The following is a 16,244-nucleotide window of genomic DNA, read 5'->3' as shown; positions in this document are numbered from 1 at the left end:
TATGAGTATCTGGAAATCTTTCCCACGTCCTTGCTGCCCTCCACCTCCTGCCACCGCAACCATCCCTTATTATTACATTATTTAATGGGATTAAGAAAGCTGGCCTAACAATGGAGCATCATTCAACACATTCTACTCTGAATAAAAAATTAAAAGAATAATATTTGGAAGGGACACTTTCTGGGCAGCTTTAGACAAATAAAATTACTTAATAACCCTTGTGGAAAAAATTACAGTAGGTTACAAGAGTGGAGGAAGCCATGGTAATTTAGAAACAATGTATGTTCCTTTGGAACCGACTTAATAGAAGACACTTGGTTTTGTTGGTAGTAATTCCAACAGATTTCCATGATAAATTAGGTGGAAAGCTCTTTTGCTTGGAATTGAATCCGGAATTGTTTTAACATGTTGTCTTTTCCTTTGTTGATATTCTAGAGGCAAAATAAAGTTTCTCTACAACCCCATCAACACTTGTATGGAATTCAGGATTGTTGAGAGGCTAACTTAGACCTCTTTCCAAAGAGTCAGTTACCTCAAGTATCATGAGGCTCATGGCATATAGTTTTGCCCATGCCACAGTAGTACAGCCTCTACCAAAAATGGTTTCTATCAGTTTCTATACAGGTTAAATTAAATACGTATAATCTCAGAGCTCTCCCTATAACATGCATAAGATCCTACTTGACCTATTTATATGGATGTAACAATCTTTCCATTGGATTCTGGAAGCCTTCCTTGGTATTCTGGAGTTAATTCCATCTGTTTGCTGCAATTTAGTACTAATATTAGTATGATTTTTGAAACGTAAGTTCAAAATCCAGTCTAGATGTCCCACTTTATACCCAGGGACACACACCCTTTCTGTGGCTTTGTGAAAACCCTCCTATAGGTGCTGTGCTTTACTAAATACAGCTTGAGACATTTATCATTGTTCTCAGGCAGTTTCTATGCCTCATTAGTCAGGATCACTGAGAACCAGCTGGATTTGTCAAACAAAGTCCATTGGCTTAGTTTCAAATTCTTCTTGCATTTGTCCCATGCTAGATGACATTAGGAAGACAGCACTGGTCAACTCAATCATCTAATGGCCTAGCTTCTTGACATATTAATTTATATGCTTTGCAGTGATGTCTACTGGCATAGGGTGAGACAAAATGCTGTCTGGCTGGGACAGATAGGGGCCCCACTCCTGGAAAATAAATATATTTGCTAGGTTATTCTTGGAAGAGCTGTTTGAAAATTCTTCAAGCGAGGGGTCGAATGGGTTGTAGACATCATGGTGATGAGTTGCAGACATCATGCCAAATGGGTACCCACCTCCCCAGCTCATAATTCCCATGGTTGGCTACAGACGAAAGTCCACTGGGATAGAAGCAGAGATCAAAAGGGCAGGATGCTTGGGCCACTCCTTCCAGTGCACTTGTTCAATGCATAAAGTCAGAGGAAATCGTATGCAAACCCTAGACTCTGGGAGCCTCAAAAACATGGACCTCCAGAATCAAGGAAAACCTGCACCTAGGACCACAGTTGTGCTGCACAAGCCTCTCGTTCATTCCCTCAACCTTATCCATTTTAGAAGTAGAATATCCTATAGGGAGCAGCAGCCAGAGATATGAAGCCAGCATCCTATGGCAGACCATGACAGACAGATTCTGCAAATCTCAGGTCAGAAGGTGAACACCTTTGCCAAGTCTAGAATGGCAATTTTACTGAGCTTCTGTCCGGCTGCACCCTCTCCCATACTTCCACGTCCCTAACCCTTGTTTAGACTCTCTTTGCTGAGCCTTCTCAGTTACTCTTTTTTATTTCACGTTCATACTATTTTTCAAGTGGTTAGTGGTGACATAACTTCAATCTTTCTTTGGATTTTTGCATAAACTATGAGTATAAAACCCATGAGTTTTAGAATGAGGTAGAACTGGATTGATTTTTAGCTTTTTTTTGCCTATTTGCAGTGGCAGCTTGAGTAAGATGCTTAACTTCTCATCTGTAATCCCTGCAGGATGGCTGAAGAATTAACTCATCCATTCACTCAGCAAATGTTCATTAGACACCCTAAAGTAGGAAAAGCAGAAAGCACGATGCCTAGTATATAATAAGTTCATGATAAATAGTAATCATGCTCACTATGATGAAAATAATAACAGAGACATAAATAATATTGAGCACCAATCTGTACTGGGTCCCACATCCTAGGCCACTTCAATCTGAGATCAGTAAGTATTGATCCATTGCTCAATGTTTCCATGGTTTGAGCCGGGCCTCTAACTTCTAGGTCATTCTCACTCTAAATAGCATTTCTTTCTTGGCTTGGTTCTTGCAAAGTTCTCAGGTTGTAGTCTTGCCTTTTTTTTTTTTTCTGGATAATATAATCATTTATGGGAATTTGAACTCCACAAGCTTCAAGTATCAAGTGTCGCTCACTAGAAGTTCCTGTGCCCAGGAGCTGTTGGACTGCATCCTGAGACATCTCCACCTGCCATATGGTGTGGCAAATGTCATGAGGTAATTGCTTCCTTCATTCCAGGTCAGCTTGCCAGCAATCTGATGCTACCTCTGTAACACATGACACCAATGGCTTAACTGTTCTCAGGCCTTCAAAAGCACCTACTTTGAATGTTCTAACCCCATGGATTCCTTAAAGTTTTCACAATCCTACAGAGCCTGGGTTTCCCCTGAGTTCTTTTTCTTAAGCACAGCTCTCTAGTTTTATGTTAATTGTGCTTGTTCCTACTACTAGTTCTTGGAATTGGTTCTAAGTTAGTAAGAGTGTTCCAAATTCAATTACTAAGTGGACTGTTCCCTTAGTATTTGTGGTTCATTGGCCCCAACTAATCATCTTACAACTTGAAGGAACTTGTTTGTAATTGTTTATGAATGTTTTGTCTATCTTATTTTCTTAGAACAAAATGCCAATTATGCTTTTTGGTTTTTTTTTTCTTGTTCTACAGCTTGTTTATGTCATTAAGTGACAACATATACAACATGTGTGTCTAGAGGGCATTGTCTCATTAGCTGAACATATTGTCTAATTTATTAAATGCATGTAATGGATAATTGATAAAATTAGTTTATTTACATAAAAGGCCTTGTACAACAAGGTTTTTATTTAGTTATTTTTCCTGGTCACATCCTTAGGGTTAGGTAAGCAATGACATAATTCATCCTGAACTTCTTGCAACCTTCATTTACTAATGGCCTGGTTAGCAGTTTTGATACTTTTTCCCAGGGTTGCATTCAAGTGTCTCAATGGGGTGAAAAGGACATATGGAAGAGAGTTGGAAAGAAATAGTGAGGCCCTGCTCCACACAGGCAAGCCCAATGTTGCTGGGGTTTCTGATTTTTCAGAATATTAATAGATACTAGAGGACAAAAAAAAAAAAAAAAAAGACATAATGGATGGAATGGCAGTTTATAACCCCTGGTTTACTGTCTTTGGGTTTTTGTTTCATTGAGTATTCAGTGTTTAATTAATAAAGGCCAAGGAACTTTAACATTGAGATCTACGCTATCAGAGACTGAGCACATTACATTGTGCCAAGAAGAGTAATTATTTTAATGACTTTAAATATATTTTAGAGTTTTAGGGGTGTCAATGGTTGAGCTGTCAACCTTTCAATTGATTCTGGAGAATATGTGTGTCTCTGTGTGTGTGTGTGTGAGTGTAAAAGAAATAACCTGCCTCAGCTCTGCATCTAAGTGTTTTCTTCTTAGCACAATATACATTATCTGTAGGACTTCAGTTGCTTCTGCATTCATATAATGTCTTAGAGGATTTTCTCTCCCAGGTTTTAAAGCCATGGAGATGTAATTCAGATTTTGCCCTCAAATCTTCAAGAATTTGGTAAAAGAAGCATTTAACCAACATTTGGTTGATAGACCCCAAGATAAGTTGCTGAGTGTTCAATAGAGTTCTCTCCCTGTGGTTATATATCATGTTCCCTGAACTTTTATAAAGGGTTAAAATATTACTAAAATACAAGTTCTCAACTTCCTTAATCATCTGTTTTCTTACAGTTTCTTGACAATAGTTTCTTCTCTTTCCTTTTTTTTTTTTTTTTTTTTTTTTAAGCATATGGAAATTCCAAAGCAGCTGCCAGCCTACACCACAGCCACAGCAATGCAGGATCCGAGCATGTCTGTGATCTATACCACAGGTCACAGCAATACCAGATCCTTAACCCAATGAGCAAGGCCAGGGATCAAACCCACATCATCATGGATACTAGTCAGATTCTTAACCTGCTGAGCCACAATGGGAACTCCACTGACAATAGTTTCTTAATTTTTCTGTGTCCATTCTAGGGGAAAAAAATCATGGACACCCTGGACTAGCCCCAATCTCTAGTGGATTATATAAAATGTGCTAGGAAACTTGAGATCATCTTCACAGACTCTCACAGAGATAAATGTTTATAAAGCAGGGGGAACCAAAGGAGAAAGCAGAAATGAAAGAAAAAGAAGATTTCATCATTCATAGAAACTTTCTATCTTTGACCAGTATAACTGGAACTTCTGCTGAAGAATAACTGGGGGAGTGTACCAATTAAGCCTCCCAAAGCTCCAGCCTTTCCTACCAGCCATTACCCTCAGAGCCTATGGGGAGCCGGGGAGTGTATTTAATGTTTCAAATGCATACTTTCCTTTCAAAAGCCTATGCTAATTCTTAGATAAACCAGAAGAAATCTGATCAACCTCTGAACAAAGATTTTGCTTATCTTGCCCCAGCGGGATATTTTCTTGCTCCTTTAAATTTCTGGTTCTTTGTCTTGTGCTGTTTTTTAAAATAAATGTTCTGATTTTGAAACACAGCAGGAGACTAAAGTTGCAGTAGCATTCACTGAGATCTTTACAGTTGGATCACGATATGGTGGATACTGTCCAGTACCACTCAGATGCCCCCTTCAGGACCAAAGTGCTAATTTCCTCATCTGCCAGGAGGACTGGCCACGGATGGCTTGTAGCTGGGTCTCAATATTTGCTTGCAGACAAAGGGAGCTTCCTCAGGCAAGTTAACATACCCTCCTTGGAGACAGCCAGCATTCCTTGGCTTCCTTGCCTCAATCCGGAAAATCCCTGAAGCACCATCCCAGTGCCACAGATCCTAGAGAGAACTTCTAAGGCCTCTGTTGCAACCACATTGGAGTTCAATTTCTTCTTCTCACACTCTTGATTCTCTCATTTCCCCCCAAAACTTCTTGTACACAAATCTCTACTTTAGTCTTTTTTTCTGGGGAATTGACAAAAGAGAGTTGATACTGAGAGTGGTCATGGGTCCATCCTGTAAGATGGGATTTTTGAGCCTGATTATCTGCCATTCAGCTGCCAGTGAGAACCCCATCATGAGTGGAAGGCTAAGTACTAGGAGCCCCTAGTGTGTGGATTGGTGCAGTTGTTAATGCTATTACCAGTGGCAAACCAGAATGAGATGCCAGCTAAAAAGCATGCACTGTTTGATGAAATATCTGAGGAGAGTCTGAAAAGCATGGGGGGGGGCAGTAGAAATCATGAAGGTTATGAAGCTGAATGGCTGCTTTGGTTCTATCAATGCATTAGGACGAATGCAGCAACATGCTGAGGAAGATTAATCCCCAGCAAAGACAAAATGTGAACGTTAGAGGGTCTTACTGGCAGCATAGAAAGGACTCATTTCTGATAACTGAGGAAAGACAAATCTGAGAACCAGGCCCAGAACTTAATGACCAGGATAGCAGAGCTCAGGGAAGATTAAACTCTCAATCCAACTTGTCTGCTTCACCAAGATCAACTTCTAAACTTGAGCCTATATCTTTAGTCTGAACTCGTTGACAAAAAAGGAAGCCATGTTCTGATAAGGACTCTGCAACATCACCACAAGAGGTTACAGGTATGAGTCTCCCAATCGCAATGCAACAACACCCCCTTCTCAGGGACCCCCATGCTGGGGAAAGGGGATAACCAAACATTTTGAGGACTTCTTGGCAAAAGTTCTGTGTTAACATTGCTAGTCAAGGACTTAAAGTATCAGCATAGACCCTGCTAGAGTAGAATCTGAGTGCCAGCTAATATAAGGCGCCATGTCCTATGTCTGACTCAGAAGGTCTGGTTGGTGGACCCTTCAGCATGGATGGTCATGCTTAGTAGTTGGCAGAAAGTCTACAATGATTCCTTAGCCAGTGGTGAAATAGATAGGTAAAGTAAAGTAGTTGTTGATGAAACTGCCCTTCCTCTACCTAAGAGAGATAATCAAAAAGATTTTTGCATCATGAGTAAAATGCTAGAGGTTAATGTCACCCTTAAAGACCTAGAGGGTAATCACCTTGGTTTCTTCACTGAATTTACCAGTCCTTTCCCTATAAAAATGGATCCTGGAGTTCCCGTTGTGGCTCAGTGGCTAACGAATTTGACTCAGAACCAGGAGGTTGCAGGTTCAATCCCTGGCCTTGCTCAGTGGGTTAAGGATCTGGCATTGCTGTGAGCTGTGGTGTAGGTTGCAGACATCGCTTGGATCTGGCATTGCTGTGGCCCTGGCGTAGGCTGGCAGCTTCAGCTCTGATTAGGCCTCTGGCCTGGGAACCTCCATATGCTGCAAATGCAGCCCTAGAAAAAGACCAAAAAAAAAAAAAAAAAAAGGATCCTAACCGATGATTGGGACTTCTACTAAGTCAACCAAACATTAACCCCAACTGCAGCTGCTGCCCCAAATGTGGTATTTCTATTCAAGCAGAGCAACACAGCTTCAGGAACATAATCCAGCAAATGCCTTCTTTTCCATCCCTATCAAGAAGGATTAGAAGCAATTCCTCTTCATGCAGGAAGGGTAATATTTAAGATCTGGCCTCAGGGCTCTGTTGATTGTCTAAGCATCTGTCAGAATGTGGTATGAAGGGACTGGACCTACCTGGAAATTCCACAGAATATCACATTAGTCTACTGTATTCATGGCAGGCATGTTAACTGGACTTGAAAGCCATTGCAAAACACCTTTGCTCCTGAGAATGGGAGCTAAAGTCTATGAAGATTTGAGTTTTTTCTACATCAGTGAGGTTTGTAAGAGTCCAGAGGTCCAGATATGTTTAGACATTCCTTTAAAGGACAGATTATTGCATCTTGCTTTACTGTCACTAAGAAGGAAATACAAGTTCTGAGGCAGATTATTTCACACCTGGGAATACTGCTTCAATCCATTTAATAAGTGACACAAAGTCTTAGAGCTGTGAGGGGAACCCAAAGTAGCAAATGCAGGTGATGGGATAATTAGCCCTGTACCCTGGACCACAAAATCCAATAGATGCTATGATACTAAAGGCATTGGCAGCAAAAAGAGAGATTCTGTGGGGGTTATAGCCAGCCCCTACAGGAAAATCACAATGGAGATCATTACACTTCTGGAGAAAGGCCATGCCATCTGAAGTCTAGAACCATATACGCCATTCATTTCTATCACCTGATGAATGGATAAACAAAAATGTGGTATAGCTAACACAATGGAATATTATTTAGCAATAAAAAATGTGAAATGTTGATACATGCCACAACATGGATGAACCTTCAAAATATTAAACAAAAGATACCAGATGCAAAATGCCACATAGTGTATGATGCTATTTAGATCAAATAGCTAACATAACTAAATACATAGAGACAGAAGATAGATTAGTGATTATCTAGGGCTGGGGTGAGGGTGACTGGGAAGAAGTAGGGAATGACTATAATAGGTATGAAGTTTCTTTTGTGGTGATGATAATCTTCTAAAATTAAATGTGGTGATGGTTGCATAATTCTGTGACCGTGGTAAGAATCACTGAATGGGTGAATTGTATGTGAATTATGCTTCAATGGAACTGCTATAAAACATGATAGAAGACAGACTCAGAATAGAAGATGTAGCACACAATGCAATGAATAAGTGAATGCAAGAAATCCTACTCTGACAACTAGGCGGCAGGCTGACAGAAGTGGCACATATTAGAGCAAACAAGGCTATAGGAAGAATATCTTCAATAAGAAAACAGGTGCCATTATGTAACTAATATGATGTAGAAATACAGTATGATATTGATAAAATAAAGGCATAGATGTCTTCTGATAAATAAGAAAAAAGAAAGGAAACTCTTTGAAATACCTACAAAAAAATCGTCACCCAAACATGGCATGATCTTGAGCCAATGATGATCAAGGAAAAGCACTGTCTGAAAACCAAAGCTATACCTCCACTGCTCAAGTAATTCAGGAATTAGGAGATGACCAACAGTCACTCAGAATTCATGGGTAATGTCTTTGGGCCAATAATAAAACAGCTAGAATCACTTTCTTGTGATAAATATATATTTTTCCTGAAAGGGACTTGCCACGTTAATAGCATATTTGTTTACAAAATTCTTTCCCTTTAAATCACTTATGGACAATCATTAACAGATATGTTTGCATCTTAAAATTTGCTATTTTTAATAAAAATAAAAGGGTTTACATAAAGGATATTTTCTGACTTTTACTTATGTAATTTATTTTAGAGACAACTGATTAAATCTTATCTTCTGGAAAATATAAACTGATTCTCAGGTAAGCAACATGCAGCTTAAAAAAAAACAAAACAGGAGTTCCTGTCATGGCGCAGTGATTAACGAATCCGACTAGGAACCATGAGGTTGCAGGTTCGATACTTGGCCTTGCTCAGTGGGTTAAGGATCCGGTGTTGCCGTGAACTGTGGTGTAGGTCGCAGACGCGGCTTGGGTCCCGCGTTGCTGTGGCTCTTGGCGTAGGCTGGCAGCTATAGCTCCAATTAGACCCCTAGCCTGGGAACCTCCATATGCCGCGGGAGTGGCCCAAGAAATGGCAAAAAGACAAAAATAAATAAATAAATCAAACAAACAAAACAATATTTTGGAATTCCCATTGCGGCTCAGTGGTTAACGAATCTGACTAGGAACCAAGAGGTTTTGGGTTCTATCCCTGGCCTTGCTCATTGGGTTAATAAGGATCCAGCGTTGCCATGAGCTGTGGTGTAGGTTGCAGACATGGCTCGGATCTGGCATTGCTGTGGCTCTGGCGTAGGCCGACAGCTACAGCTGCGATTAGACCCCCACCTGGGAAACTCCATATGCCACAGGTGCTGCCTGGCTCTAGAAAAGACAAAAAAAAAAAAAAAAAAATCTTAATGATTTCATAATCTCTTTTTAATTTATAATGAACTTTTAGGATTCAAAAGCTCTAATTTTACTCTAATTTTCAAGAATATTTGGCTAAAGTTGTACAGTTTTTAAAATTTCAACTCAACTTTTTTGCCTTCAATTCCACTTTTTTTAATACTATGTAATTTCAAATATAACTATTAGATTACTCCTATTTAAAACATAAAATAATTACTTATAGCTTACATAATTCATAATAATTAAGTTTTTCTCCTTTTTTTTGTATTTTTAAAGTCTTTCTGACATGGCCATATGTTACTTTTAAAATAAGAAAAGTACTATTTAAAAATTTAGGCTTATCAAAATTATCTTTAAAAATATTACCATGTAATGTTATATTTATTACTGAATAAATAGTATCAGGTTGACTAGCCAATTAAAACTAATAATTTTCTCCTCATTACAACATACCTCAAAGTATGTTTAAGATAGATTAAAAGCACATGTTAAAAAAAACCCCTCAAAGTACAGCTTAAAAATAAGGGGTTTTAGAAACTGGTATACACTGGAAGAGGGAGGTTTTTAAAAGACTTACATTCAAGGGAAAGCCAAAGAAGGAAGAATAATAGATTGTTCAACACAAAAAAATATACTTGCACATAAAGGGAAACCTCAGAGGTATTGCAGGAAAACTCCCACAATAAAGTAAATATCAGAGTAGAGTGAGTCACAGGTATTTTTTGGTTTCCCAATGTACATAACAGTTATGTTTATAGTACGTTGTAATCTATTAAGTGTGTAATAGCATTACGCTTCAAAAGTGTGTATGTGTATATATATACATATATATATATATTTTGCTTTTTAGGGCCGCACCTGCAGCATATGGAAGTTCCTAGGCTAGGGGTCAAGTTGGAGCTGTAGCTGCTGGCCTACACCACAGCCACAGCAACATCAGATCCGAGCCACGTCTGCAACCTATACCACAGCTCACTGCAATGCCAGATCCTTAACCTACTGAGCAAGGCCAGGGATTGAACCTGCATACTCACAGCTGCTAGTCAAATTCACTTCTGCTGAGCCACGACAGGAACTCCAAAAGTACATATCTTAATTTAAGAAAAGACTTAATTGCTAAAAAAAATAAATTCTAACCTTCATCTAAAAACACAAGTTTTCAAAAACTTTCAAATAGTAAAAAATGCAATAACTTGTAAAGCATGATAGTGCAAAGTGTAATAAAACAAAGTATGTCTGTATATGCAAAATGACAACATTACAATCAATGAAAGTCAGAAAGAAAACAATAAAGGCATACTTATGTAATGTACAATGGAATTATTTTCTTTTACTTAAAAAAGAGAAGCCAATAAAAAATAAAGGGGTAAAAAAATATAAATAAGAAATTCACAGAGTTCCCATCATGGCTCAGTGGAAATGAATCTGACTAGCACCCATAAGGATGCAGGTTCAATCCTTGGCCTTGCTCAGTGGGGTTAAGGATCCAGCGTTGCTGTGAGTTGTGGTATAGGTCACAGACGCAGCTAGGATCTGGCATTGTTGTGGCTGTGGCATAGGTTGGTAGCTGTAGCTCTGATTCCACCTCTAGCCTGGAAACCTCCATATGCCATGGGAGTAGCCCTAAAAAATAAAAAAATAAAAAAAATTCACTAAAGAAGAATTATAAAGGGACAATAAAATATTCACTCTCCCTAGTAATCAAAGAATACAAATTAAAACACAAATGAAATCTTTTTCCTGAGCAAAGGAATGATGATACTTTATAATAATAGAAGTTATATATATATAATATATATATAAATATAAAACTTTGTATATTAACAGGCCAGGAATTTGCTGAAAGAAAAGATTTTTTGTGTGAAAATAAAGAATGAAAAGTGCTTATCTCTTTTTCTAAATTAAAAGATTTTCTAGATAAGTTCTAGGGATGTAATATATGGTATGATGATTACAGTTAATAATACCATATTACAAACTGGAAAGTTACAAAGAAAACAGATCTTAAATGTTCTCACTGGAGAAAATAAATGATAATTATGTCACGTGAAGGAAGTGTTAGTATTACGGTGGGAATCTTTTTGTAATATGTAAGTGTATCAACATGTGTATAACTTAAACTTATACAAATATTAGATATCAATTATAATCTCAATAAAGCTGGAGAATAAATATAATTTTTATTCAGAGACTTCCATGTATCAATGAAAAACTATCTGTCACTCACTGTCACTGAAATTAACAATCTTAACACACCTAACACCATACTCAAAAATAAACTCAAAATGGATTAAAGACCTAAATATAAGATCAGATACTCTAAAACTGTTAGAGGAAAACATAGGCCAAACACTCTCTGACATAAACCACAGCAGTACCTTCTCAGATCCATCTCCTAGAGTAATGACAATAAAAACAAAAATAAACAAATGGGACTTAATTAAACTTGAAAGTTTCTGCCCAGCAAAGAAAACCCTAAACAAAATGAAAAGACAACTCACAGAATGGGAGAAAATATTTACAAATGAAGCGACTGACAAGGGATTAATCTCCAAAATTTATAAAAACCTTCTGCAGCTCAATATCAAAAAAAACAAACAAACAAACAACCCCATCAAAAAATAGGCAGAAGATCTAAACAGACAATTCTCCAAAGACACATAGATGGACAAAAAACACATGAAAAGATGTTTAACATCACTATTAGAGAAACGCAGATGAAAACTACTATGAAACACCACCTTACACCAGCCAGAATGGCCATCATCAAAATGTCTACAAACAAAACATGCTGGAGAGGGTGTGGAGAAAAGGGAACCCTATTACACTGTTGGTGGGAATGCAAATTGGTGCAACCACTGTGGAAAACAATACAGAGATTCCTAAGAAAACTAAAAATAGAATTACCTTTTGATACAGCAATCCAGAGAAAACCGTGACTCAAAAAGATACATGTACTCCAATGTTCACTGCAGTACTATATACAATAGCCAAGACACGGAAACAACCTAAATGCCCATTGACAGAGGAGTGGATAAAGAAGACATGGTACATATACACAATGGAATATTACTCAGCCATTAAAAGGAAAGAAATAATGGCATTTGTAGTAACATGGATAGACCTAGAAATTATCATGCTAAGTGAAGTTAGCCAGACAGTGAGACACCAACATCAAATGCTCTTACTTACATGTGGAATCTAAATAAAGGACACAATGGGGAGTTCCCATCATGGTGCAGCAGAAACGAATCTGACTGGGAACCGTGGGGTTGTGGGTTCGATCCCTGCCCTCACTCAGTGGGTTAGAGATCCGGCGTTGCCATGAGCTGTGGTGTAAGTCATAGATGTGGATCAGATCTGGCGTTGCTGTGGCTGTGGCATAGGCTCGTGGCAACAGCTCTGATTAGACCCCTAGCCTGGGAACCTCCATATGCCGTGGGTGCAGCCCTAAAAAGACAAAAGACAAAAAAAAAAAAAGACAAAAAAAGGACATAATGAACTTCTTTGCAGAACAGATACTGACTCACAGACTTTGAAAAACTTATGGTTTCCAAATGAGACAGGTTGGGGGGGGGTGCGTTGGGGGTTTGGGATGGAAATGCTATAAAATTGGGTTGTGATTATCATTGTACAATTACATATACAAAAAAAGGACTCCATACTAAAAAACCAAAATCTAACACAGTAGCTGGCAACTAAATAGTTAATACTTACCCGAATGAATCCATAATGATATATTAGTTTAAGGAAACACTAATTTTCTCAGAGTTCTTTTTCTTCATGGCTGAGTCCTCACCCACAGAGCTTCTCACGAGGCTGCTGATCTTGCAGAAGGGGTGGGTGGAGCTCTTTTGTTGGCCTACAGGGCCCCAAAGACATAAGGCCCCATTATGTCCAGCCCAGGAAGGCACAGCAAGTCCAAGGGCAGGCAGGTCTCAGCAAGCCCAACCACAGGGCAACCATTCAGGTCAGCTCTCCACAGGCTCAGCTGCTGATGCCTAAGTCACCCAGCAATTATTCAAAAAATAATGCTAAAAGATTTTCCATTTTTACATTATAACAAAAATAATGTTGGAAGCTAAATTGAAACCCCTATATTACAACTGACTTAGGCTAGCCAGCTTGTATTTAAGGCCAGCAGGTTTCCACTTATTTGGGAAATGTATTTGTTTAGAGACCTGGTCCTGTAAACAGGACTGTCTCAGAGACTGCTACCAAAACATCTAAGACATAAATGTTGAATAAGAGCTAACATTTATTAAGCATGTACCCAATTCCAGATATTGCTCTAAGTACTCTACATATATTAATTCATTTAATCCAATGAGAACATTTTACAGCTGAGGAAAATAAGGCTCATGTTAAAGATAAACAGCTTGCCCAAGGTCACCTCATTAAAAATGGCAAGGCCAGAATTAGAATTCTGGTCATAGGGTGCCTGAGAGTCTCTTCCTAGTTACCAAGATATTTGGCAAAGATAAAAGAAAAAGAATGAATATGGAAGAAGAGTGGGCTATTTTTCTGATTATAAATTGTTATGGGAAATATAGAATTGGGAATTGGTGTGTCTAAAGAAATACAATTACTATCTCAGAATTTAAGGAGAACAAAAAGGTTTCAAAGGCAGGTAGCTCTGGCTGGGATGATGAGTTAAACATGAAACTGTGGTTGCCAGAGATTTGCGTCTTTTAAGGTGTACCAAAGCCAACACATTAAGCCTCATTACCTCAGTCATATTGAATTACATTTTGTAATTTAATAAAATTTGAAGTTAGATCATGAAGTGCAGTCATCAGCTCAAAGTGCTGATGTGTTCTCTGGCAAAAGATCAACTGGACAGACCCAATTCCCAATCTTCCCTACTGATCCAGGTGATCAAGTCATGACACTTCAGCCAAAGTGCCAAATGCTATTTTTTCTACATTTTTTCTCAAGGTGGTTATGTTAGAAGTAAAATAGACATCAGAGTTCCTGTGGTGGTTCAATGGTAAGGAACCTGACTAGTAGCTATGAGGACAAGGGTTTGATCCCTGGCCTTGCTCAGTGGGTTAAGGATACGGGGTTACCTTGAACTGCAGTGTAGGATCCAGCTCTGGTGTAGGATGCAGATGTGGCTTGGATCCAGCATTTATGTGGCTGTGGCCTAGGCCAGTAGCTATAGCTATGATTCAACCCCAAATAGCCTGGGACCCTAAAAAGACCAAAAAAAAAAAAAAAAAGAAGTAAAATAGACAAATTTTTATCTTTATCATTATGTCTCTTTTCCTTTGGTAAGAAGGCCCTGAGTGGAGAGACTGCTGGAAAAGTGTAGACCGAGATTTTGAAGAGTAATACAAGGCAGAGTTTTGCGTAAAAGATTGACTTGTGTGTCAACATAGCAGAGACCATTAAGTGTGTTCTTGGGTTTTTAGAAAGATCCTGGTACTTTGGTTAAGTAGATCCCATTAGTTGAGCTGCAGGAAGAACTTGCCTCATGCCCAGGTTGTTTTATTTGTTTTGTTTGTTACTCCTTATTGTTATACAGGAAGAAGAGGGTGAGGTTTCAGAGCGCATACATTGAACTGATGCTGTAAATGTCCCTTGAAGTAAAATAAAGATAGGATGCCAGAAGAGAGGAGGAGATAGGACTGGCTTATGCACTTGAGTCTCTATTTTCTCTCTGATCAATTCCTCCATGCATTAAAAAAAAAAAAAAAAAAAAAAAAGTCAGTAGGCTTATCTTACAGCAATTGTTCACAAAACATGGTCCATTGCCCACCAACATCAGCACACCTGAGAATTTGTTACAAATGCAGATTCTCAGGTCTACTAAATCAGAAATTCGGGGGGGGGGAGTTCTTAGCCACCTGGGGTTCAGCAAGCCCTCCAGGTGATTCCGACATGCACTGAAGTTTGAGAGTCAGTCTCTTAGGCTACTTCTAAATGGTTCCCATCTGTTGACAATTAATAGTCAACAGTTAATATTTTAGACATAAATAGCTGATGTTAACCCAAATGCACCAAATAGAAGATATAGTCATTATGAGTTGTTTCCTGACTCATGGATCTGTGTCAGATCCTCACCTTAAGTCCACTTGAATGATCCAACTCAGGTATCATATCAGAGTTGGGAGTGATAGGAAATAAAAGCCAATATTCCCTCAGCTATAAGGACCATTTCAAAAACAAGTCTTTTTACAGATGATATTTGCATCCTTGTCAAATATACTTAGATACAGATACTCTTAGATATGGATTTTCCAAGATAAAGACCACGGATATTTAAAACTGTCATCTATTTTGTTAACCCCGCCTTGAGGACACTGTGATCACCTACATCCTCATCCCGTGAGTGTAACATCATTGCTTAGTTCACTCTTTCCTGTTTTCCACAATTTAAATGGCCAAAAAATAACAGCATTTTAATTTTCCCCCTATGATTATCAATAAGATTAATTCATCAGATGGATTTACTTGTTACCTGTATTTCATCTTTGAATAGCTTTTTCTTATTCCTTTTTTTTTTAAATTTTTTCACTTAGTCTCTTAGAATAGACTGATACTGATAAAACTTCTATTGCATCCCAGGAATAAATTCTAGTTAGGGATGGCACACATGTACACAAATACACACATTCACACACTCACATGTACACACTGGATTCAATTGACTAGTGTTTTCAGTACTTTTTATCTATGTTCATAAGGGTAAGGGGACTAGATGTATTTTCTTAAACTTTTCTCATTTGATTTTGTTAACTTACAAAATGAGTTGGGCATTTTCTCTCTTTTTTTTAAATTCTCTTTACAACTGTTATAATATATGGATTATCTATTTCTTTAAATTTACATAAAAGTTGCCTGAAAGTCTGGGCAGGTGTGTGTTTTTTGTGAGCAAACTATTTTTGCTCTTATTTCAAACCCTGAGAGTTATTGATCTACTGAGATTGTAAACATATTCTTAAATCAATTTTGATAATTCATATTTTCTAGAAACAATTTTATAAATATTGATGCAAAAATACGAATAAAACCTGATTAATTATAATAGGGAAATTCAAAGGCTATTGAGGGCTCTACAACTTAAGAGTCTGATTTTTAAAAAAACTTTTATTTTTTAAATAATAGACTGA

At 38.0% G+C, this 16,244-nt stretch overlaps 1 protein-coding gene across 3 annotated transcripts in view; it reads right to left on the bottom strand.

Annotated features, from left to right (window-relative positions):
• LOC146395592 (uncharacterized) overlaps positions 1 to 16,244 on the bottom strand; it is a 795,612-nt gene that overhangs the window by 326,523 nt on the left and 452,845 nt on the right. For 2 of the 3 annotated variants that reach the window (XR_014831461.1, XM_085002420.1), the window contains exons 4-5: positions 14,199 to 14,323; positions 12,847 to 12,991 (exon numbers count right to left, since the gene is read on the bottom strand). The exons of the other annotated variant lie outside the window; for it this stretch is intronic. The gene's annotated coding sequence lies outside the window, so the exon portion shown is untranslated. The remainder of the gene's footprint in view (positions 1 to 12,846; positions 12,992 to 14,198; positions 14,324 to 16,244) is intronic. 3 annotated transcript variants of the gene reach the window in all.

This window comes from Sus scrofa, chromosome 16 (assembly GCF_054392235.1).
Source record: "Sus scrofa isolate SSC_HxYL_T2T_F1_AM1 chromosome 16, Sscrofa_HxYL_maternal_Yorkshire_Landrace_v2.0, whole genome shotgun sequence".
Taxonomy (NCBI): Eukaryota; Metazoa; Chordata; class Mammalia; order Artiodactyla; family Suidae; genus Sus; species Sus scrofa.
This window is presented reverse-complemented; position numbering and strand designations above follow the sequence as displayed.